This window comes from Phascolarctos cinereus, unplaced genomic scaffold (assembly GCF_003287225.1).
Source record: "Phascolarctos cinereus isolate Bilbo 61053 unplaced genomic scaffold, phaCin_HiC Scaffold_9;HRSCAF=440, whole genome shotgun sequence".
Classification (NCBI taxonomy): Eukaryota; Metazoa; Chordata; class Mammalia; order Diprotodontia; family Phascolarctidae; genus Phascolarctos; species Phascolarctos cinereus.
In genome coordinates this window covers 112763845-112790486 of record NW_027556402.1, presented here as the reverse complement: position 1 = coordinate 112790486, position 26642 = coordinate 112763845, and the positions used below count along the sequence as shown (strand labels likewise).

At 38.2% G+C, this 26642-nt stretch overlaps 1 protein-coding gene across 1 annotated transcript in view; it reads left to right on the top strand.

Moving 5' to 3' along the window:
- Positions 1-26642, top strand: part of HHIP (hedgehog interacting protein) — a 138861-nt gene that overhangs the window by 33716 nt on the left and 78503 nt on the right. The window lies entirely within an intron of this gene.

The following is a 26642-nucleotide window of genomic DNA, read 5'->3' as shown; positions in this document are numbered from 1 at the left end:
AAGGAAAAAAAGGCTTGTTGTAGGAGATGGCCACGGAGTTGAGCCATAAAGAGATCCAGGAGTTTTCAAGAGGTAGAAGTCAGAATGAAGAGCATTCCAGGCATTGGACTTCATGTAGCAGGATGTGGAATATCACATAAAAGGAACACCAAATAAGCCAGTTTGACTGGAACAGAGAGCTCACGAGAGAGTAATGTAGAAACAGCCTGGGAACATTGGCTGGAGCCAGATTGTGAAGGACTCTAAATTCCAAATAGAGCAGTTTATCATTATTTTTCTTTTCCTTTTCCTTTTCCTTTTCCTTTTCTTTCTTTCTTTCTTTTTTTTTTTGAGGCCATTGGGGGTTAAGTGACTTGCCCAGGGTCACACAGTTATTAAGTGTCTGAGGCTGAATTTGAACTTAGGTCCTCCTGACTGCAGAGCTAGTTGTATAATTTTTTTCCCCCTAAAGGCAATAGGGAGTCACAGAAGCTTCTTGAGGTGACTTGCTTATCAACTCCCCCTTATTCTTCTTCAAAAGAAAAAATAAACCTTGATTTCCCAAAGGGAATTTTTTCTTAATGTTAAAGACTGACCCTGGGAACCAAAGCTGAACTCAGCCCCTTCAAATGCAAGTCTTCCAGGGTGCACACCAAGTAGTCAAAGAGCTGTCTACTTCTATTAAAGAGTTCTGAAGCAACGCAGCATGCTCTCTGTTGTTTGTGGGCCTGGTGAGCCCAATTTGAGGAGCCGAGAAGGGAGAGAAGATGATAGTTTATGGTCTTATTGCACACAGGGTAGGTTTTCAGTGTTCTGTGTTTCCTTGAGAGGAATCCCATGGTGCCAATTAACCTAACTTATTCCAAAACAATTCTCTGTTTGGAAAGAATAATTTTCATTGTGGGTGTTCCTTGAAATTGTATGCCTCATACCCTGTTATTACGGAGATGTGTGCAGTACAGTCAGGAGTGCCAGCTCCCTCTCCATGTACTGTATAGATTATAGCCAGACCCCACACGCAGTGCTAGATAATCCCTGTCTTAATTTTGTTATATGCACAAGTACCTTTTTGAACATATATTTACATTTTTTTAAACGTGGAAAAATCTTCATTACCTAGCTCTTAAACCAAGCAATTTTTTTCGGAATGATTAAACCCAACAAATAATCAGTTTTTTTTTTCCATTAAAAAAGATTATTAGATTGGGAAGGGGTAGACTTCTGGTTGAGAGGGAATCTTTTTATTTTCTTTTTAAAGGATTTTCTTCCTCTGCTATGGGAAAATTGTCAGAAATAATTGAAAAATTAAGATGAAACCCACATATTTAATTGAGACTTGTTTTTGTTAGGCTCAGTGTCTATGGTTGAAGTTTTAAAAAAATACTTCATAAATCAATTAGCCAGCATTCATTTCTAGTATTTAATTTGGGAAATGGAATATAAGATCCCTTGTCATTCTGCACTGCATCTTTCCCTCTTTTCCTTTTTCCTTCCCTCCGTCCTTTCTTCTCTCCTCTCTCATCCCTATCCACCACCCACAAGGAAAGTAATTCATAAAAATCTTTGCTCTCACTAAAAATACTTGAGGGCCAATATTTTCTTTTCACTTAATAATGGTCCTTAAAAGTGAATTCCAGAGGTTCTGAAGCCTCAAATGACCCTAGTAACATGAGTTGTCAATTATGTTGATTTTTTTTAAATGGTGTGTAGACATCAAAGTTACTAAAAACTTGACCCTTTCCTCCAGTTCAATTAAATGCAAAAATCTTTTATTAAGGATGTAATATCCCTCAGGCACTGTGCTAAGCACTAGAGATACAGAGACAAAAAGGAAGCTGTCACTACTGTCAAGAAGTTTACTTTCCACTGGGGAAAAATAACATGTACATGGATATGTAAAAACAAAGCGTTTAAAACATAAATACACGATCATGTCGATGGCAAGTGCAGCAGTAGTGACTAGAAGGATCAAGAAGGGGGTGATGTTTTGAGCCTTAAAGGAAACTAGGGATTCTTGAGGGGTGAAAATGAAAAGGGAGAGCATTCCAGGTGTGAGGGGTAGCCCATGCAAAAGCCTGGAGTCTGGAGATGGAAACGGCAGGATAGTTTGTCTGGAAGTGGAATACAAGAGGGGAGGTAATGCAGGATAAGCCTGGAAATGTAGATTGTAGCTGAATTCAGATGCTAAACAGAAGAGTTTGTACAGAGGCAATAGGACACCATTGAACCTTCTTGAATAGAGGAATACAGTCAGGATAAGACTTTAGGATTGTGCTTTAGAATGATCAGTTTGGCAGTTGTGTGAAGGATGGATTCAGGTAGTCAGGCCCTCGATCTGGGTAATGACTATGTGAGGGGAGATAAGGAATGTGGAATGTGGAAAATGTGGTGGAGGGAGAATCAGTAGATTAAATACGGTGGAGCGCGGTAGTAAGAGAGGGGGAAGAATTGCTATGGAGTTGCTCCCCTATTGCTTTCCAGTGAAGACTATTTTTTTAACCTTTTAATTTCTAAAACTAAATCTCTGGGAGGAATTGGAAGCATTGAGCCACTCTTGGCTTCCTCGTTTGCTTAGTTCATTCTTATCCACCAAAGAAATATCATCAATCAGTCCTTCATTCAGTAGCATCCTAACATACAGAACCAGCTTTTGTGGTTCTGCAATTTACATTTTAAACACTAACAGTAGAAAGACTCCAATATGAGTGAGTTCAGTATGTACATAGATGATTAAAATGTGTTGACTCAGTAAATTCTTGTTATGACTTCTTTGGGTAGTAGCTGAAAGATTATATCAAAAGATCCATGTGTGCTCCTTCCAGTGATAGAGGCTTCAATCCCATATATACCCTAATAGACTGTTTTTGTTAGTTTCTGTGGCCAAAAAAAAATTAATCACCTAGTATTCAACTGTCTGGTGGTGAGATTATGTGAATGCCCTTTGACAACAGGCCTGAAGTCTGTCACTGGACCTGCTCCTCAAGCCTTTCCAGCTTGGCAAGACAGGTTGGGTAGAAAGATCTTATATAGTCTTTAAGAACCCAGAATTACCTCCACAAGACAACAGAGTAAGACTCTAGTGGGGGGATGGTTGAGAAATACCAGAGAAAATGTAAAATCCAAGTCCAGAAGGTCCTCATTATCCAAAGATAATTAGTCCCAGAAAAAGGCCACTTAAAGTGAATCTGCTTTAAAATAGTAATCCACATTTCATAGTAAAAAGTGGAAGGGGAAAAAAAGTCTCATTGAGGTTTTACCATGGAAAAATGAAACTAAAATTTATGAAAAATAAGTTGTTTTGATCTTATATTTAACCAAATTTGTTGTTATTGTTCAGTAGTTTCAGTCATAGCCAACTCTTTGTAACCCCATTTGGGATTTTCTTGGCAAAGATACTGGAGTGGTTTGCCATTTCCTTCTCCAGCTCATTTTAGAGATGAGGAACTGAGGCTAACAGGGTTAAGTGACTTGTCCAGGATCACACACAGTGTCTGAAGCCTGGCCAGATTTGAATTCACAAAGATGAGTCTTCCTGATAACTATGCTAATTTTTCAATTGGAGGATGACTCAAGTGTTTTTTTTTTCCAGAGAGAGGGGAGTCATTTTTATGACAAAATTTTATGACAGTACAAAATTATATCCTTCAGTTTGACTTTCACAGTATGGTCACACAGAGAGGCACTAACGCCAAAATATTCAAGGACTTCATCAGTTTTTCCAAGGGCCTCTTTTTTATATTTAGGTTTCTTGCTTTTGAAGTCCCTACAGACAATGAGCAAGTGACTCTTCACCTACAAAGAAATGGATATGATGGGTAGGAATAGAGCTAATGTTAGGTAGGAAGGGATGTTTGAATGGATACGAATCTTATACATCATCAGTTTATTAGTGAAGAGTTTCCTGTTATGCATCTAGGTCTTCCTAACCCTTGGGTCAGATGTCTGTCCACTACACCACTCTGCCTTTGTACATATCATTCCTGTCTTTGATACTCTGGCTAATGTGACTCTGGATAAGTCATTCTCCCTTTACAACATTCCAGACAGCTTGCTAAGATTCTAAGTCACAGACAGATTGCTAACCTGTTATCATCAGAGGTAGTTTCATCATCAGGAATTGCCTATACTAATAAAATCATAGGTCTGGACCAAAACAAAATAGTGAATTATGAGGACCCTCTGTAATTTGCTCATTGAATTCAGATATAGAGCGCTTTGATATTTACTGAAGATTTCTTTAGAGCTGAATTAGGAAAAGTTGACATCATAGCTTGTGAGGTTGTGTGAAGAATAATAGATTGATGAATAACAATCCAAGTTTAAATTCCTTCTGTCCACATCTTACTCAGAATAAGCCCAGCTCTATCTGGTAGTCTTTAGAAGAAATGCACTCCCTTGCTTGGCAAGATAAAAAGTAGGGACATAGCTGTAGAGAGGGCTGAGCAGCTTGATTCTGAAGTGGGAAAAAATATTAGTTTCAGGGAGAGAGAACACAGGGAAAATCACCTGACTTTTACAGTTTTGAAGAATTTTTATCTTTCCTTTGAGGAACTGAAACATAGAAATACAGCAAAGAGATATTGGTGAGGAAAATATGTAATCAGGAAAAGAGGTAGGTTTGTCATGTGTATGAATTATGTAAGTGAGAGTAAGGAGTAACAGATGGACTGACTGAGTTCTCTTCACTGATACCCAGGAAATATAAGAGCAGGGGTACTTTAGCTGTGGTCCATGAACTTGGTGTGTGTATGTATGTGTGTGGACATATGGGTAGATATATATATATATATATATATATATATATATGTATGTAATATATACATGTATATAATATGCCTATGTATGAATGTGTGTAGGTATATGTATTTGTGTATGTATGTATGTAGAGAAAGAAATTTATACTTCAATATAATTTGTAATTTTATATATTTTATATATTTTATTTGTTTTTAAAATTTGTTTTTGAAAACATTATTCTGAGAAGGGATCTATAACCTTCACCTTCCTATGCGGCTGCCAAAGGGAACCATGAAGCAAAAAATGTTAAGAACCTCTGAATTAGAGGAAGGTTTCTGACACACACATTGGGTAGAGGCTTTTTGGAGGACCTATCAGAGAACATTTGGCAAGAATTATACAGGACCAGGTCTGGGGAGGTGGAGATCTGTCCCTAAGGAGAGTCACAGACTCACTAAAGTGTATGTAAAAAATTATTTTGAGGAATAATAGTATGTGTGTGTATGTGTGTGTATGTGTGTGTGTGTGTGTGTGTCTTTCTCTCTGTGAGTGTGTGTGTGTATATGTATGTGTGTGTGTATATATACGGTATATCTCAAAGACAGGGATTTAAGTCTAGTTTTGGATTGAATAGTTGCCTTGACATTGCCTCAATGTACATACCACTAGAATTGCGAAGTAGATATCTTCCAGAGATGATACAATATGCCAACTAATTTCCCATTATGTATTATAAACAAACCTAAAACTAAATCATCAGGTCCTATAGAAAGGTTAAGATGTCTAGTTCTTTTCTCTATGCACAGCTTCATTTCTCCTTTTCCTCTTCTATAAATTTCAGGAGAAATTGACTCATTAGTATTTTGAACTAGAAGAGAAGTAAAACAGTTCAGTTTTACTAGCTGTGAGTATAACTAATGTATGATAAGAGTGTATATAACACTGTATGCTCAAGTGAAGTATTATTAAAGATGTGATTTTACAAAAACGATACTTTTCATCTTGCATCGGACAGTGTTTAGGCATGTTAATGCATAGACTAAACGTGGACCACTTTTAAGGTTTGTTTAAGTTGTATTTCAGATTAAAGTGCAGGCCCTGCAGAGGACTTGGCAGAAACTGCTGATGCTATTTAGCCAATCCCCCTCTAAGCAAATCAGCAACATGCTGTTGTAGAAGCAATTTGTGTAACTCTAGTAATTGTCCAGTTGGGATGCAAAGATATCAGCAGACATTTGTCTTTCACAACCCGAAGGCTCTTAATCACACACACACACACATACACACAAACACGCACGTAGAGTTACAGGTCCAAAGTGTAGATTAGATGTCATCCAAGAAGACAGGGACAGCAAAATGTTGGCATTGTCATCAGGAATTTTTTTAATGAACAAATTTTTTGAGGAAGAAAAATACTAAATTTAAATATGCTACTATGAAGGGGGAATATACTTCTTAACATCTAGCATAAAGCCTGTTCCTTCCCAGGTCTTATTTGTCACTATAAACTTTGGGAAAGCATCTTGTATTCAGGAACCTGAATCAATGACATAATTAGGAGAAGACTCTAGATACAAGACCTTTAAACAATTTTTTCTTTCATAGATCCCTTTGACAATTTAAGTCCTATGGAATCCTTAGGAATATGACTTTAAATACATGAAATACATACATAGGAATACAAAGGAACCCAATTATACTGAAATGCAATTACCAAAATGTTTTGAAAAATTCTCAAGGTTAAAAACTCCTGCTGGGAAAATATCCCTCTTTTTTTTTTTTTAATACGCTTGGAATTGAAGGTTCATGAAAGGATAAAAAACAATTTGGCTATTAAGACACTGGTACTCAAATCCTCTTGTGCCATTTCCCTGCTTCCAAAAACAATTTCATCTTGTAGACGATAATTTTCTAGACTCTTAATAGAGTTGTGAGCAGTGACATCCTAATGGCAGAATGGTAACTACTAGTCTGTTCCACGGTAGCTGATTATGTTACCAAGGGATGAGAGTCATTATAGTTAATTGCATGAATAGGATCCCATAGCCAATTGCTTGCTGTAGCTTCCCCATGCAGCAAAATTAAACTTCCTTGGCTCCTGAAACTGATCAACTCCATCTCCCAGTCCTTTGAGGAGCTATGGCCCTCTGCTTAACTGGGGAAGAAATCAGAACGTGTCTGAGTGGCAGGGAGTGAGTCCCAAAAACAAAGAGTAGTGTAGAGTTGTGGAGACAAGAAGGCATTGGGCAGGACAGAGAAGCAGATAGCAATGGAGTCATTTTGTTTACCTTACTGAATCAGTCTCAGGTTCCCTGGCTGTTAATGCCAAAGCTTATGCCATACCATAAATTCTTCCCATTATCACTTGCTGTTCTTCCTCCCCATTCTCATTACTCTTCCCTACATGGCAGGGGTTCTTTTTTTTTTTGTAATATTTTTTTATCATGTATTTCAATATAGTTGTTTCCATTGTAATCTTATGTATTTTTTATGTATTTAAAAACATCCTGATAAGGAGGGAGTCTGTAGATTTCATCAGACAGCTAATGACAGAAAATACTTAAGAACTCCTGCTATGGGGCAGTTTCTCCCTTTGGATGATGATCAAGGATCTTAAAACAACTGACCTAAATCTCTTTATCGGTCACTTTGGATAATGAGTCTTGCCTTGATTGAGACATGACTTTATATTAGGTCACTAGCCTGTCAAACATGTAGGCCATAAATACTGAATGAGTTGGTTTGGTATAAAAAATGCTTCCTGCTTTAGGAGGCATTGTGTATATCGGTGGTATCAAACTCAAATATAAATGGGAACCACTAACCATATGTAAAGAGCCCTGTGGGCTGCATATTGATTTAGAAAACCACACAGTAACATTATCTCAGTTTTATTGTATTTTTATTTATTTTGCTAAATTTTTCCCCATTACATTTTCACCTGGTTCAGGCAGCACTAAGGAGTGTTAGAGGCCGTATGCTGTCCACCGATGGCCCACATCACCAAAGCCAAAATGATCATTATCTAGAAAAAAGAAAGGTGTCCTCTATGGCCCTGAGAGAGGGACAACAACTCACTCATTCCAGCCCACGACCCCAAAATGTCAGCTTAAGTTTAAGTTTACTAGTTGATCAAGAGTTTGTCCCCTACTGCCGCTAAATGCTTTCGTGCGTACTCTGAAAACTCTTGCTCATCTTCCAACTTTGTTCTCCCATCATGCACAATTTAATTAATTGGGCAAATCCAAAGGGCATGTTTCAATACGCTATTAAACACAATAGTGAGACTGTAATGCACTGGAGCACCCAAGCAAGAAATATTGTGACCTTTCGCTTCTAAAACATGCAATAGACATTTCAGAAACCATTCCTCCCTTGAAGAAGCAGTTCAGTATAGTGGATAGAGAGCCAGCCTCAGGGCCAGAAGGACCTAGATTCAAGCCCAGCACTGACACAGACTGATTCTGTGTGTCTTTGGGCAAGTCACTATAAGTTGCTGGTAGAAAGGAGGTCCCTTATTTGAGAGTTTCATATGCCAGTGAAATCCCAGACCCAGTCCCTGTTCCTAACCTTTTATAACCTGAGAGCCTCTTTCTCAGTAACATTCATTCAATTAACGTGGATGCTAAGGATCCATCTTTATACTTCAATGGTGACTTGAAAAAGTTTGACAGGGAATACTGTTGCTCACCACATGCTCTTTGGGTATATCCTTTCATTTTCTACAGGGAAAAAATCATTCATTCACAGTGGTATTTGAAAGTTGTGATTTTTATAATCACTCTTTCCGTGCCCTTAAAAAAGGTTACTGACCCGCAGACAAATCTGCAGTCAGAAAGAGATATTCTGGATGGTGGCTGTAGTAAATGGTTTAGTCTTAAATGGGAATAACCCTGGTCATGTATAAGATACAGCTGTTCTTCTTAGCAATATCTTGTCTAAACAGGCATGTCTGAGACATCGCTCTCCACCCTAAATGGCTTACCTCTTTTCTTCACACAATCTAAATATATTGTTTAGTTACTATCTTTTAAAAAATATATTGGTGTATGTCAGTGTAATCCAGCTGAGAGCACAAGCTTAGAAAAGGAAGAGACGATGTTATCTTAACTCACTTTGCATAGCATCAAATGCTTTAAAAGGTTTTGTTGATTAGGATCTTAGCCCAGTTCTTGGTTCACCAAAATACAAAATCATCTTGTTATCAGTGTGATGGAGTTGGATAGTTAATGAATGTTTCCCCTCTCCCTCATAATCATAACTGGCTACTGAAACATAGAAGTCCATTGCTGGTGCTTTCAGTGATGTTATGGCACTGACCCTGGGTTATTGATACCATTGAAGTATCTTTGCCAAGAAAAGCCTCAGGCACAACTTTGGTGCTATGGTTCATGGGAATCAAAAATGACAACAACAACAACAATTGGGTTCTTAAAAGTTATGCCTTGGGAATTTCAGCTCTGGCAAGACACACCATGCTAAAAGGGCTTTGCTTATAGTTCCAGCAATAGAATGGGTCTGTTGAGTTGACCACCAGGTGATGAATTCTTTGCCCATGGAAAACCATACAACAAAGAACAATACCAAAATGGCCCACCCTCCAAATGATATTGATTAAAGAAAATTGCCATTGGAAAAGCTTGCAGTGAATATGCTTTACTGTATGCAGCTTAGCAAGAAGTGTAACCTTGATGGCCTGACCCCCATCCATTAGAACTTCTTTGCCATTTTGCACACAGCATAGAAAGAGAGATGATAGACTTGCCCCAGACCTACTCAAACTGTTCCCCTACTTTTTGGCTTCTTGATAGAAATGAAAGCTTTTTAAAATAATAAAAGATCCTACGTCCTGAACATTGGCTTTGAGAGGATGCAAAGCAAGTTGAAGAAAAATTATAGCTAGATGCCCAAACTCTAGTTTATTTGGTTTTTTTATGCACTGGACCTTAATATTTCTAATTCAGTTTAATAAGCATGTATTTAATTTGGTGTGATCATTTGTAACACAGGAAAACACTGTTTTTAAAATAAGTTTGGAGGAGAAATCTCTTTTATATAGAGAGGGGAAGGGAAAGCTGAATGAAGGAGGCAATCAGTCAACAAGCATTTATTAATGACTTCCAATGTGCCAGGTACTGTGCTAAGTGCTGGGGATGCAAAGAAAGGCAAAAACACAGTACTTGGCCTCACCTGGGTTCCCAGCCTAAAGGAGGAGAAGACATGCCAATAACAATGTACATGCAAGATAGATAGAAAAACAATAGGAGATAATTTCAGAGAGAAGATACTAGCTGGGGGTCATGGGGAAAGGGGTAGTGGTGATGACAATATAAGGCAACCTACAAAAGGTAAGGTTTGAGGTGAGTCGAAGGAAATCAAGGGGCAGACGTGAAGCGTTTGAGCTGTGCCTTCACAGATTTTAATAGGCAAAAATGTGCGGAGAGTGTATTCTGGGAATAGTGGATGGCTGGAGGAAAGAGAAGGAAAGTGAGGTCAGGGGAGAGCTGGTGGTCCAGTTTGGCAGGAACAGAGTGTGTATGAAGGGAAGTGATATGAAATGAGGCATAAAACAGAAATTCTGGATCAAAACAATAATGTTCTTTTAAAAAAAATAGATTGACTATCACATGGACAGAATGATGAATATGTGTGCTTCGGAGAATTTCCCACTTAATAGAATTTGTTGAAACCAAATCAGTAAAGGATTGGGCCTTTCTAGGGGCCTTCACTGAGACATGGGAGAGGTTTCATTAAAGGAACATGAAGTTAACATGTATTTATTAACATGGGGTTTTACTGATACAAATAGATGTAATCTGTTATGGTGAGATATTAAAGGGAACAATGAAATTTCTTGAAGTTAAGCTCTAGTAAAAATGAAGTATATGCTGGAAATCATTGGAAAGGTTTGAGCTAAAGAGGAAGCACAATGAAAGAGTTGAGCACAAAATATTATTTTAGAAGTGACTCCTTAACCAGTTAGTAAATATAGAATGAGGAGGCAAACATAACAAACACACACAGCACCAAGAGAAGTATTAGGAGTAAAGATTGAAAGAAGGACAAAAATTTTATAGAGATTGTAGATGCAGCAGTAAGACATGTTGACAATGACTTGTATGTTGAAAGATAAGAGGATCATATGATTTTAGAGCTAAAAGGTATCTTTAAGAGAAATTTAAGATCATGGCTTTAAGAAGGGATAACAGAGGGCTCTAGTACAAATTTTCCATTTTACTGATGTGTAAATGAAGGCTCAGAGAAGTTGTGACTTCCCTAAAGTCACACAGAAAGAGCAAGGACTTGAAACTAGGTCCTCTAACTATAGACCCATTGTTCTTTCCATCATGGTACACATATCAGGCTAATCTACCCATCAATAAAAGTGGAGACCCCACATTTGGAGTCTAACATTGTTGTCTGCTTTGTGTGCCATGAATACATAGAAATGGAATCAATGAAAACAAACCGCAAGAGCAGCTGGACTGAGTTAATATACGCAGAGGAAGTCCATGCTACAGAAGACATAATTGTGAGGGCATTGATCAATCAGTTCTCCTGGGATCAGAAAGAGAAAAACATATTAAATAATTGAACACTAGTGGATATTATTGCTCTCCAAAATATGATCAATACAACATCAATAAGGATTAGTAAGTAAACCTACTCTCATCTCTATGAAATCTTTTAGGATAATCTATATACATATTAAGGGCATACTTAATGAAGATATAGGAAAAGAACAAAAAGGTTTTTACAAACAATATTCTGTAGCAAACCACATGTTCATAGTCACAACTGATTGAAAGTTAATTTGAAATCCCAGTACCTTATTATTTATTGATTTAAAAAATTTGTTTAGTCGCCCAAAACTCTGCCTCAATGGCTGTTCTTCAATATGGCCTCTCCTACACATACGTCAAGAATGTAAAGGATTCAACAAAAGTTCTAATAGCAAAGATAACTTTGTTCCACAGTCTTTCTGACTACTAATATGAAATGAATCGTCAACTAGGAAGATCTATGGTCACTCAAAGTATTTGGCACTATCATGAAGGACATGCAAATAAGAAAGAGATTCCCTCTAAAAAGTGAGATCTTCCAGCTACTCCTATGCTGAGTGACCTTGTGTTGCTTGTGTGATCAAGCCCCAGAATACTTCAGAGCCTCCCAAATGAAATCCATAATCACTTAAAAGAGTTCAGCCTGTTAACTCTCACAGGAAAAAAATGAATAGATGAGTGCCTCTTGTGCAGAATATGATATGCAGTTGTATAGACAATCCATAGATCTGGTCCATCAGTACAAACATCTTAGGAAAACACTACAGATGGGCAATGAACTGGGCTCAGAATTGAATAGAGAAAGTAGGCTAGATTGGATTTAGGAAATTGTGTAGCATTTTCAATAATCCGAAGTTTTTGCCTGAAACTGTTTTAATACTAATATTATTTCAGTTATTATTTATTGCTTTGAGACATAAAAAACAAACAAATCACAATTTCCAAGAAGCAAAATTGTAGGCAATAGAGATGCCTGGTAGTTGGGAAAAGGTTACAGCTTTTTACCTAAGATACATTGTATGTGAAAAGCAAAGTAAAAAGTTTCCTCAAAGAAATGTAAGGGCTGAAAGGGGGTGGGCTTATGGGGCAGTTTTGAGTGATAACAAGTAGACAGCCTGCATTGGTACACAAATAATGTCTGGAGACAGACCAAGATCATAGTATATAGAGTGACTTCCTGGAGCATTCACAACAGAACTTAGCTAAGTCACAACAGATGAAAAGGCATGAATGGGCTGCCACCTATACCCCTGGAGGTAGAACTTATCACAGTAAGATCATAGATTTACCAATACTGAAATAGCTGCCATGTATACAATATGTAAATTGCCACTCTCTAAGAAACTACCCTACTAGCACAATAGAATGCATTAAAATAATCTGCAACAGAATTTGATCTAGGATGATTCAAAAAGTCCTTCAGGGTCTTATAGTCCCTCAAAGTCATCATTACGAACATCAACTATTGATATATTAAACAGTACCCCTCAAATGGTGGTCAGGCTTCGGATAACCACTACCACATGGAGCACAGCTTCAAATTAAAAGGGTAAAAAATGAGTGGGGAGAGATGGAAATACAGGAGAGTGGAAGGGCTGCCGTCCTCTGAATCAAAGGAAAAATAGCTGCCACAAAGCACACACATTTCATAGTACAAAAGAAGTATGACCAGAGATGACTGATTAGCATTTGCTGACTTAATAGCTGTTAGCTAACAAGTCTACCCAGACAACCTTCAAATCTCCCTAGATTATAATGCATAACAGCATTGACATAGTAGGTGAGAGAGATCTGCTAGACATAGATAAAGTGAGAGCTGGTAACAGTGAAGCCAACAGCTGGCAACATTCACCCACTGTGATACAGACTGGGGCCATTTTGTGCAGGGGCAAAGAAGGCTATTCGTCATTTACCTTGGAAGGCATCACCTCATTAATGTACTGTATTATAAGTGATATTCAAAGCAATGGCAAATTGGTCATCAAGAAAAGGTTGAATCATATTCAGTGTAACCCATTGAAAGAGGAAGGCCATTATGACATATCTTTTAGAAATATTTTTGTGGAAATTATTTAAAAATAAAGGATTTGGGTACTTTAAAATTATGAATTAGTAGTCTAGCAAATTCGCATATGTGGAAGACTTCATTCCCTGATGATGTTGGCTAAATGAAGCAATTCTCTCACACACACACACACACACACACACACACACACACACACACACACACACACACACACACACAGAGTGAGCTTTCTTGAGGATAGGTTTGTATCACAGCTGTCAAATGGCTAAGATGCCTCTGAGGTTTGTCAGGAGCTTACTCTTTGAATTTGCCATTTGCACAATGGCCTGACTTTGATCTTTAGTATTTTGTTCGTGTAACCTAGATGTTAATACAAAATATTGAGTAGAAAATTACAGGTCAAGTTTTTGTCCATTTATTGTCCTGTTGGCTTACCTATTGGCTTCATAATAAGCATCTTAAATGCTTATTAATTTCTCTTGCAAATTGAATGCCCTTTTTGAGCAATCTCATGCTGGTCAGTATTTATCCACCAAAACACTTATCGCAACAATTTTCTCTGTTGATTCTCTAACTATTTATGGTGCCAAACTTTGGACCATGCCACTCGTGACACTGGTGAAAGCTTGAAAGGAATCTTTGGTGAGAGCAATAACTATCTTTTCCCCTTTCTTTTGGTTGGGGAATTAAAATACTCTTTCACTAAGCCATTGACACATTTGGAAGTATGCTCAAACCCTGCTATCCAAATCAATTTTCCCTCCTCAGTCTCAGACTCAAACTCTAAGATGGAACGATCACTTCCCCCAAATGTTGAACTGATTTCCATCCCAGAAACCAGTTCTTCCCAGTTAGGGAAAGTCAGATTCAGATAAAATTTCCCCTTGTTGGTTCCTTTACCTTTCAAAGGATGAAATTATCAATAAGGCAAGCCAAGAAGTTATTAGCAATTCTACTTTTGACAGAGAGGGAACTCCAGCAGAAGTCTGGATAATTGATCCCCATGTAATATACTTTTGGTTTGATTCTCTGGTTTTAATATACTGTGTTAATTAAAGATTCATCTCAAAAGTTTTTAGATTCCTTTCCCCCAATTTTTTAAAAATAGTATAAATTAAACTCCACTAAAATCCAATTCTAATGCCTCATCACAGCACCTGGTTCTTGAAGGGTATGCCATCAAAGAACAGATTCTAGCAGTTTCTGCCATGATGGAGAATGCTTCTGTATAGGCCTGGCATTGGGCTGTGTGTCCACGTAAATTCAGAAAGGTTCATTACCAGGGTGTCCACAGAATAATGAACTGCTCAGCAGTTTACAAAAACCAAGAGTTGCTATTTGTGTTAATGCAGGGAAGGGATAATGGGTACCTATAATTACAAAATCATTGATCTTTGGAATATAAGAAATATGAGAATGAATTTATCTAACACATGTATATATATGCATGCATGCATACATCCATACATGCATATTAAAGTATGTTCAGTTAGCTTAAGCATAGAGAAAAAAATTATTCTCTTAATCATGGTTCTGGGTCAGTATAAGTGAGGTAAGTTAATTCCTTAATTTATTTTTATTAAATATGTTGATTTATTTTTGGTTTTCAGCATTCACTTACATAAGATTCATTTATGGGGTGTATCAAAGAAGTCTACATGGCATTAAGCTAATTTCTCTACATATCAAAAACCCTAATCTTCTAGGATTAAAGAAATACCAAAGTTACCTGCTATAAAATGTGTTAATAGAATGACAAATAATAACACCGAAACATAAATACGAATGTACAGTGTTTTAGCTGTGAGAAAGATCCTCAGCTGTCACCTCTAATCAGGCTCCTTGGACTTCTCACTTCTGGTACACAAGTTATACCATTTCAGCCAAAGTTTCTTAAGAAAACTTTTCTTATTTATAAAATAATAGTTAAACTCTATTCTCTGAAGAAATAAATTATTTATCTCTGTCCCTTCACAGTCTCTCTCAAATGAAAATAGCTAACTCCTCCTCATAGATTCCTCAAGGAATTTCTGTTTAAAAACGTCTTCACAAGATTGAGAGATAAAACATTTCTCTGAGGAAAATGTGCCTTTCATCCTTTTCTTCTTTGTCTTCTCACAGTTTCTTTCAAACCACCAATGTTACTAGTTCCTCTAGAAAAAACTAAATTGCCCATTTCTTTAGAGCATTTATTAACCAGGAGTCCATAAATTTTAAAAAATATTTTGATAACTGTTTCAATATAATTTATTTCCTTTATATTCCTATGTGTCTTATTGTGTGCATTTCAGAACATTCTTCTGCTAAGAGGTTCTATATGCTTGACCAGGGTTGGGGAACCTGCATCCTGGAGACCACATGTGACCCTCTAGGTCCTCAAGTACGGCCCTCTGACTGAATCCAAACTTCACAGAACTGATTGATTTGTTCTGGCCACATGTAGTCTCAAGGCCACAGGTTCCCCACCTCTGAATTCCAGAAGAGATTCTATACTTTTTAAAGGATATAGTAATAGTAAATAGAATTTCTATTGAATGATTTAACTAATTTATAGATGAAAAATTTAAGAACAGAGAGCTAGTGACTTAACCAAGGTCACAAGGATAGTAGCAAAACCTCTACTCATTACTCACAGCTCTTAATTCTGGAACTGAGCAGAGTGATGATAATAATAGAATTCATATAGAACCTTAAAGTTTGAAACACAACAAATATTTCATTTTACTCTTGTAAACCCTGGGAAAGGCACTATTATTATCAATATTTTACAGATAAGGAAACTGAGGCAGGCAGAGATTAAGTGACTTAGTGTCTGAGGCAGGTTTAGAATTCAGACCTTCCTGACTCCAAGCCCAGCACTATAGTGAATCAATCAACAAGCATTTATTAAGCACCTTCCTTGTTTCAGACACTGTGCTAAGTGCTGGGAATTCAAAGAAAGGCAAAAAAAAAATCCCCACTTTCAAAGAGCACAGTCTAACAACAGCAATGCCAAAAATAGTAATAATAACTAGCGTTTATATAGTCACTTAAGGCTTGCAACATTATCTATAGATATAAATATATAATTTGATCCTCACAAGTAAAATGGGTGCTATGATTCTCACTTATCAGATTACAAAACTGAGGCTGAGAGAGGTCAAGTAAATCCTCTAAAGAGTTGCAAAGGTTGCATGCATGGATAATTACAATTAGGTCCCCATTAGTATGAATAATGAATGCCCTGAAGTAGTCACATTATTCAGATTTTCAGCATATTTCCTTTGAGCTGGAACCAATTATCATATTTTATATAATTATAACTTTGAATAGTGCAGATTCAAATCCATGCTATAACTTCAGAGGATTCCTTACTCATACTAATGGAGACAAAGTTATAGTGTCTAAGGCAAGATTTGAACTCAAGTCATCCTAACTCATGGTCCAGCACTCTTATCTATTTCTTCATCTGAACACTTCCACGTAGTAACCTTTCACGTGAAGACAGCTGTGTCTTCTCTAGACCAAACCAGCTCCATTTCTTCCAATCAGTAATTATGGTATTGAGGCCCTTTACTATTCTGATTCCTCTTCCTCAAATGCCCTCCAGGTTATCGATACCCTACCTAAAATGTGATACTCAGAACTAACCACAGTACGCCAGTTATGATCTAACCAGGGACAGCAAGCATATCCCCTCTCTGGTGAGGGGAATCTATGCGTTTTCTAATACAACCTAAAATGAAACTCATTTTTATGACTGCCGTATCATACTGTTGACCCATATGAGCTTGCAACCCCTTTTTCCACCCAGACCTTTATCAGACTAACTATATCTTCCCTATCTTGTACTTGTAAAGCTGATGTTTCTCAGACCAAATACAAGACTTGAAAATTATCCGTTTAAATTTCATTTTATTAGATTAGGTCCAACATCATTATCTATTCAGATCAATTTGGATCTTTACTCTGTATTTGGATTTAATACCTTCTAACTAGAACTTGATTCCCTAGGACCGCCACTGCTTTTATACAATCCTCACTTCCAGAAAGTCTTTCATCTCACCCAGGGGGACTGGAGTTAGGTGATATTGCTACCTTTCCACCCTCCAAAGCAGACCATGAACATCCTTGCCTGGGAGGAGTTAAGCTACTGGGCTCTGTACTCATTGGACCCATTTTCCACCTTGCTTCTGTTTACCCTCTACCTTTTTACCTCTCTTTCTGAAAGCTGTAATGAAATCAGTGCTATGTTGCCTCTAGAAAGGCTGTGTCAGTTGAATGGCCTGTTGATCCATTTACCATCTTAGTGACATCCCAAAGTCTAACTTCCTTTCCTGGCATCCACTTCCATCTATGTATTGTATCTCCCCCCATTTGAATGTAAGCTCTTAGAGAGCAGGGACGATCTGGATTTTGTATATGTATCCCCAGGACTTAGCGTGGAGCGGGGCACATAGTAATCCCTAAATAAATGCTTTTCATTCATTCACTTAGCGCCGTGAGAAAGCATCATTGTTGGAGATAGGGAGGAATATAGGGATGAGGAGTGGGGTCTGGTCAAGGTGAGAATCAGAATTTTCACCCAAACAGTCTTCAAAAGGTCATAAATCTAGAGCTGAAAGGGCCCTCAAAGGCCATGTAGTCCGATTCCCTCATTTTACAGATAAGAAAATTGAGGCCCAGAAAAGTGAAGTGACTTGCTTAGGGTACTAGGGTAGTATGCATTAGAGATGGAATTTTAACCTAGGTCTTCTGATCCCAGTGATTCCCCAGTCTTTCCCCTGTACTGTACTCTTGTCTCACCCTGACTTCCCCATTTGAAGCACTGTTTGGGGAAGGGGGAGGCAAAAGCAGGTGTCCTTTCATCTTGAAAGCAGCAGGCTTTGCATCTGTAGTCAAACTTAAATAAATGTAAAAGTATGCGGCTCACTATATTAAGCAACCACTTTCCAGTATGCTTAAGGTTTCCAGTAAAGCTCTATTTGACCTTTATATAAAGACCACCTCTACTAGGAACTAGGTGACTTATTTTTGCTGCTCTCTTGGGTGGTCGAATAAGGCCAATTTCCCTGTTAAACAACACACTCCCTTTCTTTTCTGCCGGCTGAACATTACACTGGGATGTGGCTTGGAGAAACAGTTTCTCAATACTATAAACAACTGCTTTCTTGGAACAGCTCACTGCTAAAGCAGAAAGGGAGGCCGCTCTTGATTTAGTCCTGAGGAGCACATGGATTGGTTAAGGAAGTTGGTGTGGTTGACCCACCAAATTACAGTGGCTATAATATAATTAAGTTCAGTATCCTCCCTGAGGGGTCCCACTAAAAGGTTGTTATGACACGAAATTTAAAGCAAAAGGGTTTTTTAAAGTGAAGAAAATTAGTGAGAAATAGCTTGGACAGAAACGTGAGGAGTTTTCAGAAAGTAAAAATGACCTGGAAATTGCTTAAGGCTTCCTTAAGGGAAAAGGTTCTGGCATTTGGGCAGTGCACTAAATCAGGATTTCCCAAAGTCTGAGGGGTCTTCAGGCAAAAGATATTACTGGATGTAGAAAAAAAATACCATTGGAGACTAGAGAGGTATTGGTGGGTGCACAGAAAGTATTCTGCCAGGGAGTTATGGGGAGAATTTGGAAAAAGACCAAAGGCTTTAGGCAGCTGTAAAAAAAAAAAAAGCTGGCTGTTGGAGAGGAGAAATGTAGGTCTAACAATGGAGAAATGAAGGAAACAAAAATCATGCTTTCCTACATTTCTACGAGATCAAAAGTGATCGTTGGTAGAAGAGGTTGAAAATCATCAGGCTTAAGTGGTCCTCCTGGGGTCTGAAGAAGGTTCATTGGTAGTCTAGAACATGGTGAATTTTTGCCTTGTCACTCAAAGGACCCAAGTTGTTTTCTGTTTTTAAAATCATTAAATTGAATGAATTGAATTGAATTGAATTGAATGAAAGGTTGCAGTGACTGCCAACTGCTTGGGCTTCTCAAAGATGATTAAACATCCAAATGATGATGGATGAGGAGAAGGAAGGATTGAACAACACAGAAAGAATGGAAGACTACTTCTAGGGTTGCATAGATGATTCTCAACCTGAACCATTTGAATAGTGATCAGGCTCTATTAAGCTCTCCCTTCACTCTCAAGGGAGCTAGGTGGCGCCATAGTGCACAGAGAGCTGGGTCTGAAGTCAGGAAGACTCATCTTCCTGAGTTCAAATCTGGCCTCAGATTAGTTGTGTGACCCTCAGCAATTCATTTAGCCCTGTTTGCCTCAGTGTCTTCATCTGTAAAATGAGCTGGAGGAGAAAATGGCAAACCATTCCAATATCTTTGCCCTCCCCCCCCAAAAAAAAAACAAATGGGGTCAGAAAGAGTCAAATATGACTGGAATGACTGAACGACAACACTCCTAAGGTCGCCAAGAGGAACAGTGCAAACACCAGAAGAAACATCATCTGTAAGACTGATACTTGCCTGATCAGAATTCCTTTCCATGTGACCCAGATTCATTTGAATTGAGCAAACATTTATTTGGTGGCACACACTGTATAAGGTGTTAAAGATACAAAATACAAAAATGGAACAGTCTCTGCCCTTGAAGAACTTATATTCTACAGAGTGGAAACTATGAATGCAGATAAGCAAATACAAAGTAATTCCAAGTGGAGAGAGAAGATATTGGGGAAAACCTCAAACAGGCAGGGGTTATTCCTGGAGTTAGGAGCTCTGAAAGGGGTCGGGGAGTCTAAGACATGGAAGTGGAGATGGAGAACATTCTAGACTAGAGGGATAGAAGCTGGATCAGCTTGAATGGAATGGAAAATGCTCAAGGGGAGAAATATGAAATCAGTCTGGAAAGGTAAAGGAGACTGAGATTCTGAACAACTTCAGATGCCAAAGTGTTTATCCTAGAAGCAATGGAGAGCTAACAAAGCTTCTTGAGCAGTGGGGTGACCTAATCAGACCTGTGCTATAGGACTATCAATTTGATAACCAAGTGAAGAACATATTGGAGACAGGAAAGACTGGACGGGAGGAGACAAAAACAGGAGATTACTGCAGTGATTGAGACACGAAGTGATGAGGACCTAACCACGGGTGGGGAACCTGTGACCTCGAGGCCACATGACCCTTTAGGTCCTCAAGTGCGGCCCTTTGACTGAATCCAAACTTCACAGAACAAATCCTCTCAATAAAAGGATTTGTTCTGTAAAACGTGGACTCAGTCAAAAGGCCACACCCAAGGACCTAGCAGGCCACATGTGACCTCAAGACAAGGTTCCCTACCTCTGACAAAGGTGATGACTGTGTAAATGGAGAGAAGGGAATGGATGCAAGAGGTGGAGTGGAAGTAGAATTATGAATGAATAAGTGCTTGGAATTAATTAATAAAGGTTTTATTTTTTAAACAATTTTTAAAATAACAAACAAAAAATTAACTATGAGATTTAGCAACTAATTGGATATGGGAGTGAGGGAGAAAGAAGAGTCAAGAGTGAAGGATGATTTAGGTTGTAACCCTAGGTGATTGGAAAGATGGTGGTGTTCTTGACAGAAATAGGAACATTAGGAAGAAGGGAAGGTTTGTGGAGCAAAGATGCATTCCATTTTAAGCATGTTGAGTTTAAGATGCCTCTTGGGCCATCTAGGTGGAGATGTCTTTCAATGGGACTGAAGTTCAAAAGAGAGATGGAGACTGTCCCTTGGTTTGCATTTCATACTTCCTTTTTTAAGGCCAAACTTCTTGCACTCAGGATGGATTTGCTCAAAATGAGCTACAGCCATTCTCCAAGGAAAGATTGTTTATTATTTTTTTTAACTTCAAGTGGTTTCCTCTGTGGTTCCACAGCGTGTTAGTTGTACCTCATTGTGTTCTCAGACTGCTGATTCTGTCCACCCTCCTTATAGTCAGCTGACTAATCCGTAGTTGTCCTTCCAACAGTTCCCAAAGCATCCTGCTATCTTTTATCTACTTCAGCAGTTCCTCTGTAGTGATCTGCAAACCCCTTAGATGTTAATATTGATGGTCCAAGAGCTTCACACTAAAAATTCTTTAACAACATCATAAGCATTATTAAATGATTATAATAATGATTATATCAATCAGCATATTAAATTACCCTGGAGGTTCACATCTTTTTGTGAGGTTTGTAGAAAAAATATTGGGAACCACTGTTCTATTTCATCTGCCCTGCTGAGAAGAGTTGTGTTGCAGCTTTCAGATATTCTGGCCAGGGGAGGGAGGCTTCCAGTTCAATAAATACATTTCATATACTCACAGCATATATACACAGTGGTCTATTTGCAGTGTTTGCTTTGTATTTTAGTATTAAGTATGGTTCACAAGTGGATTACTATATGGCTATGAATGAAGGAATACCAATGTCTCTGACAAATCAAAACTGTGGGTTACCCAAAGAGCAATGGAGAGAAGCATCATGGGTACAGATAGGCTGGTAGGATGTTACCAACAATGAACTGTGCACAAGAAGCAGTGTAAAAGATATCACCAAGCAGATGTATGATAAGAAAGAAGAAGAAAAAAAAGATGAATCAGTCATGTAACCTGAGCAAAGGCAAACACATGGGTTATCTGTATGTTCCATTGGTACCCACACAATATCAAGAAACCTAAAGGAAGTCAGCTAGGAGGTTGGGTAGATGGATACTTCTGGTGTTATTAGGTAATTTCACTTGTGTCTGACTCTTCATGACCCTATTTGGACTTTTCTTGGCAAGGATACTGAAGTGGCTTGCCGTTTCCTTCTCCAGCCCATTTTATAGATGAGGAACTAAGACAGACAGGGTTAAGTGACTTGCCCAGGGTCACACAGCTGGTAAGTGTCTGAGGCTGGGTTTAAACTCATCTAGATGAATCTTTCTGATGCTTTATTCAGTGTGCCACCTAGCTGCCCTTGGGTGAATACTATCACCCCCACAAATGAAAAGATTTACAAGAGGATGCAGATGAGGAGACACGAATGATTTGTGAGCTAAATCATTAGAGAAAAAATACATATTGATTAGAACATAGATCCATTGAAATATCAAAGTATGGTTCATCTGTGATGCAGGTAAGGCAGTTTCTCAATCCCATTTATTGCCAGTTACACTGTCTGTCCAATCAAGTCTCATCACTAAAGAGTGGATGAGACCAGAGGTGCCAAGCTCTGCAAGCTGCCTAAGTGTGAGTGGAAACAGATTAAAATGTAATTGGGAAATGTTTGACCAAGTAAATAAAAATACAATTCAACATAGATAATGTTAATTTGTAGTTTTCTAAGTCAATGTGCCGCCCACAAGGACTCATTTCTATTTGAATTTAAAACCCCACTGGATTAGATACTCCCACTGCTCTGTAGAGCTTACAGTTTAATGCCTTAACAATTTCTGTAATCTGATCTGCAGCTTAGTGCTATATGGACACTACAGTCCTTCACTTAACAGCATGCTGGATTTTCACATTAACTACTTCTTAGTATATTACAGCTTTATCCTAACATAATATGCCTATGCATGCAAAGCTGGTGATTGTCACTTTGCAATTTTGACCATGGGTAGCATTTACAGGGTGCAAGTAATTCCATGACCTCAACCATCCTCAGGTTCTGAGAGCACGCTGATCTGTTGCTGAGCTCATCAAATCCATTCTGACATCATAATATCACAGATTCAGAGCTGTAGGGTACATTGGAGTTGATTTAATGCAGTCCTTTCATTTTGTTGATGAGACCCAGAGAGGCAAGATGATTTGTCTAAGCTCACACAGTTAGTAAGTGACCGAAGTGGGATTTGAACTTCAGTGTTCTTACTCTCCCAGCCTGCTTTCTGCTGTACCATGCTGACTCCTCTTAAGCCTTTGGTGATGGAAGTACCGTTCTAGTTTTTATCTATGGCCTCTAATCATGTAGGATTGTGGAATTGGGCATTCAGGTAGGATTGTGGAATTGGGCATTCAGGTGCTTAAGTGCCCATGTGCTGGAGTTCAGCTGTATACTACCAAAGCTGACACCCATATCTTCAATCCTGTTGACAGCCACCTGTTAGCTCTTAACTGACGTCTTATTTATGGGCAGAACCCAAGCCAGGAGCCAGATCATTGGAGAATTTTGTAGCTAAGGAATCAGCCCTAGTTTCAGGTTCTCACTGCCTGGGGTGAGCTCCCTCTGTTAAGTGGTAAGTACACCAATGAGAACATGTTTCCAGCTTCAGGTGCGCTTTATAATTCTAAGAATGTATCAGCTCTGGGAGAGCCCTGACCAGAATCCTCGACCATCCTTTAAAGCTCAGATTAAAGGCCACCTTTCCTTGCACCATTTACTTGGTACTTTCCCAATAGATCACATTTAGCACTTTGTTTTTTACTTTTATAATGTACTTACAGTATTGAGTATTATAGTAAATATATCAATATATTTCATCCACTGTCCTGGAATATGAGTTCCATGACAACCAGAATTATAAACTACTTAAACTTTGTACTAAGCAGGCAGTTGGTGACAATGACTTGGCTTAGAGTCAGAAAGACCTAAATTCAAATGTGGTCTCAAACTCTTACCAGCTGTATGACCCTGGGCAAGTCACTTAACTTTATTTGGCTCAGTTTCTTCATCTGTAAAATGGAGATAGTAAAAGCACTTCACAGAGTTGTTATAAGGATCAAATGAGATATTATTTTTTTAAAGTGCTTAGCACAATGCTTGGAATATAGTTAGCACTATATGAATGCTTACTCTCTTTCCCCTTCCCTGCCCTTTATCCTTCCCCAGAGCCAAGTACAGTACAAATGGTTGTTGGATGGATGGATGGATGGGTGGATGAATGGATGGATGGATAGAGAGATGAAATTGGTGCTAGTTAGTGGAATATCTTAATCAAGTTCTAGCTTGGAGTTCTCTTCACACAATGTCAGGCAGCCACAGATGTGGGTAACTCCTCTAAGCATACCAAGGAAGAATGCCTAACCTATTATTACTGGAAGGGGAGCTGAACCTGGGATTTCATCTAGGCAGGAAGCTCTTAATGGGGAATCTTACTCCATTGCTGCAGGTTTGCAGATTATACTGACGTCTTAGAGAGCTGTCGTTGGCCCTGAGAAGGAGTACTTGAGTCTAAAATGTAATCAGGAAATATTTAACAAAATAAATAAATATACAATAGATTATAGATAATGTTAATGTGGTTTTCAAAGTCAGTATGTGGCCTACATATTGGGATCCCTATGTATAGTTTAGTGCCCCCTCCTTTTCTAATTGAGTATGACACCACTGCTTTTGGTAACTTTTTAAGACTATACATCACTGATCTGCACTGGTGGAGGGAGTTTGCTCACCTGGGAGCTTCCTAAGTCAGTGAAATCACCTATCTTTATAATAGTTGCAGCAGCAGCCTATATTATCTGGAAGTCAGCTAATTAAACCCCTCATTTTAAAATTGGGAAACTGAGACACCTCCCCTTCCCAACCACCAAGTAAGAGAGGTTATAAGTTTGAACCCAGATCCTGGGATTCCAAATCCAGCCTGCTTTTTGGCTGTACCATATTGCCTCTGAAGTTTAGGAATTCAATGACAAATACTATCAGTTTTAAGAAAACTGTAATTTTCTTCCCATTCTCTACCTCAGGATTTATTAACTTAGGGCCAGTAAATAGATAGATGGATGGATGAATGGATGGATAGATAGATAGATGGATGGATCAACCATAGAGATACATACATTCACACATTCTATACATACATAGGTCATAAACTCCTGTGGCCGAAAATTTTATTTATATGTATGTATACCCATATGCATATATATGCATAATACAATAACATGTGCATGTATATTACAAGCATGTGTATATATGAAAGGAAACAAATTTTATTGAAATGTAGTTCTAGAATACATACATGTGTACATGTGTGTTTGCATGTATAATACATGTGTATAAGATGTGTACATGTATCACATATGCACATGTATGCACATATCACAATACAATTGGCATCCTTTGAAATCCTATGCATTTTATTTTGTATATTGAATAACATTACTCTAAGAAGTGTCCCACATGTGACTACTACAGGCATCTGTGACACAAAAAATGGTTTAAGAACCACTGCTTTAGAAATGGAGACCCTTCTTATTATTTGAAACTATCCATATTATTCATGGACATTTCCAGAGGCTACCCAAACTTCTGAGAGTAAAAGCTACCAGAGGCAACCCTGAATTTATGTAGCAGGTAATGTGCTGTCGTGTGGACCCCAGGAGGGACGATGGGGAGGAAAGTTTCCAGAGTCTCATTGGCCCCATGTCCACAAAACCACTCAATAGTGAGACAGAGCTTTGAGGCTTTTACCTCTCCAGTCCTAAAGAGGCAGAGGTAGTTTGATTGTGGATCTAACTAAAGTCTGCAGGCTTGTCACAGCTTTGAAATGGAAGCTACAAGATAGGAGCTCTAAACGCCATCGATAAAGCCCTTATCTTACAGGAATTATTCAGGTGTCCATGTGATACCAGTGACCAGATGGCATCCAGAGGCCGATTTTCTCCTAGCCATTCATTTCATGGAATGGATACCAAAACCCTGTCAATAATAGATGTAGTCTCTTGTGGACTAGAGTTTACAATATTTCACAACTTTCTAACAAAGATTGCATAAGTTTAAAATTTTTACTCCCTTTATAATTCTTGGTCTGTAGATTTTTTTTTTGATGTGTCTTTTTTTTAAGCCACACATGCAGCAGTTTACAAAGATAGTTTAACTTCAGAGAGCTTTTGTTAATGGGTTCCACTCAGAAGGTGTTCTTAACAAACAGGAAACATTGCTAAATATATCCCACAGTTTGGGCAATGGAAAGCTACATAGATGATGTCGCACATTACAAATATTATTTGTACTTACTCATTTATTTCAAAGGAAATTATGAGAATGACATCATAATAATGACTGGCTTTTATTAGTGTTTTTGCTCTGAAGCTCTAGTCAAGTGGGAGTGGAGAAAAACAAATTCTCTGTCTATTATCCTTTCATGCTTTTGCTGCTGTTTTCTGTTGAAAACATTAATATTATGTATTGACAGACCCTCACTTCCAGCCACATTATCAGACCTCTTTTAAACACTCAACATAAAGCAAGACCTTTGTTGGAAAGCACAAACTTAATTAAAACTCAAAAAATGTAGGAAATGATCACATCTTATTTTTTTGTCCCAATGGGCTACATGGATTAGTCTGAACACTTAGTGACTCTTTCAGACCAGCTTAATGTAGACAATCATTTCTTGCCTTGAAAACTAGAATTTTCCATCAGTGGCTAATGCTTAAATACCAAGCATCTTTTAGTGACTTAAGCATTATTCCTGTGTCTTT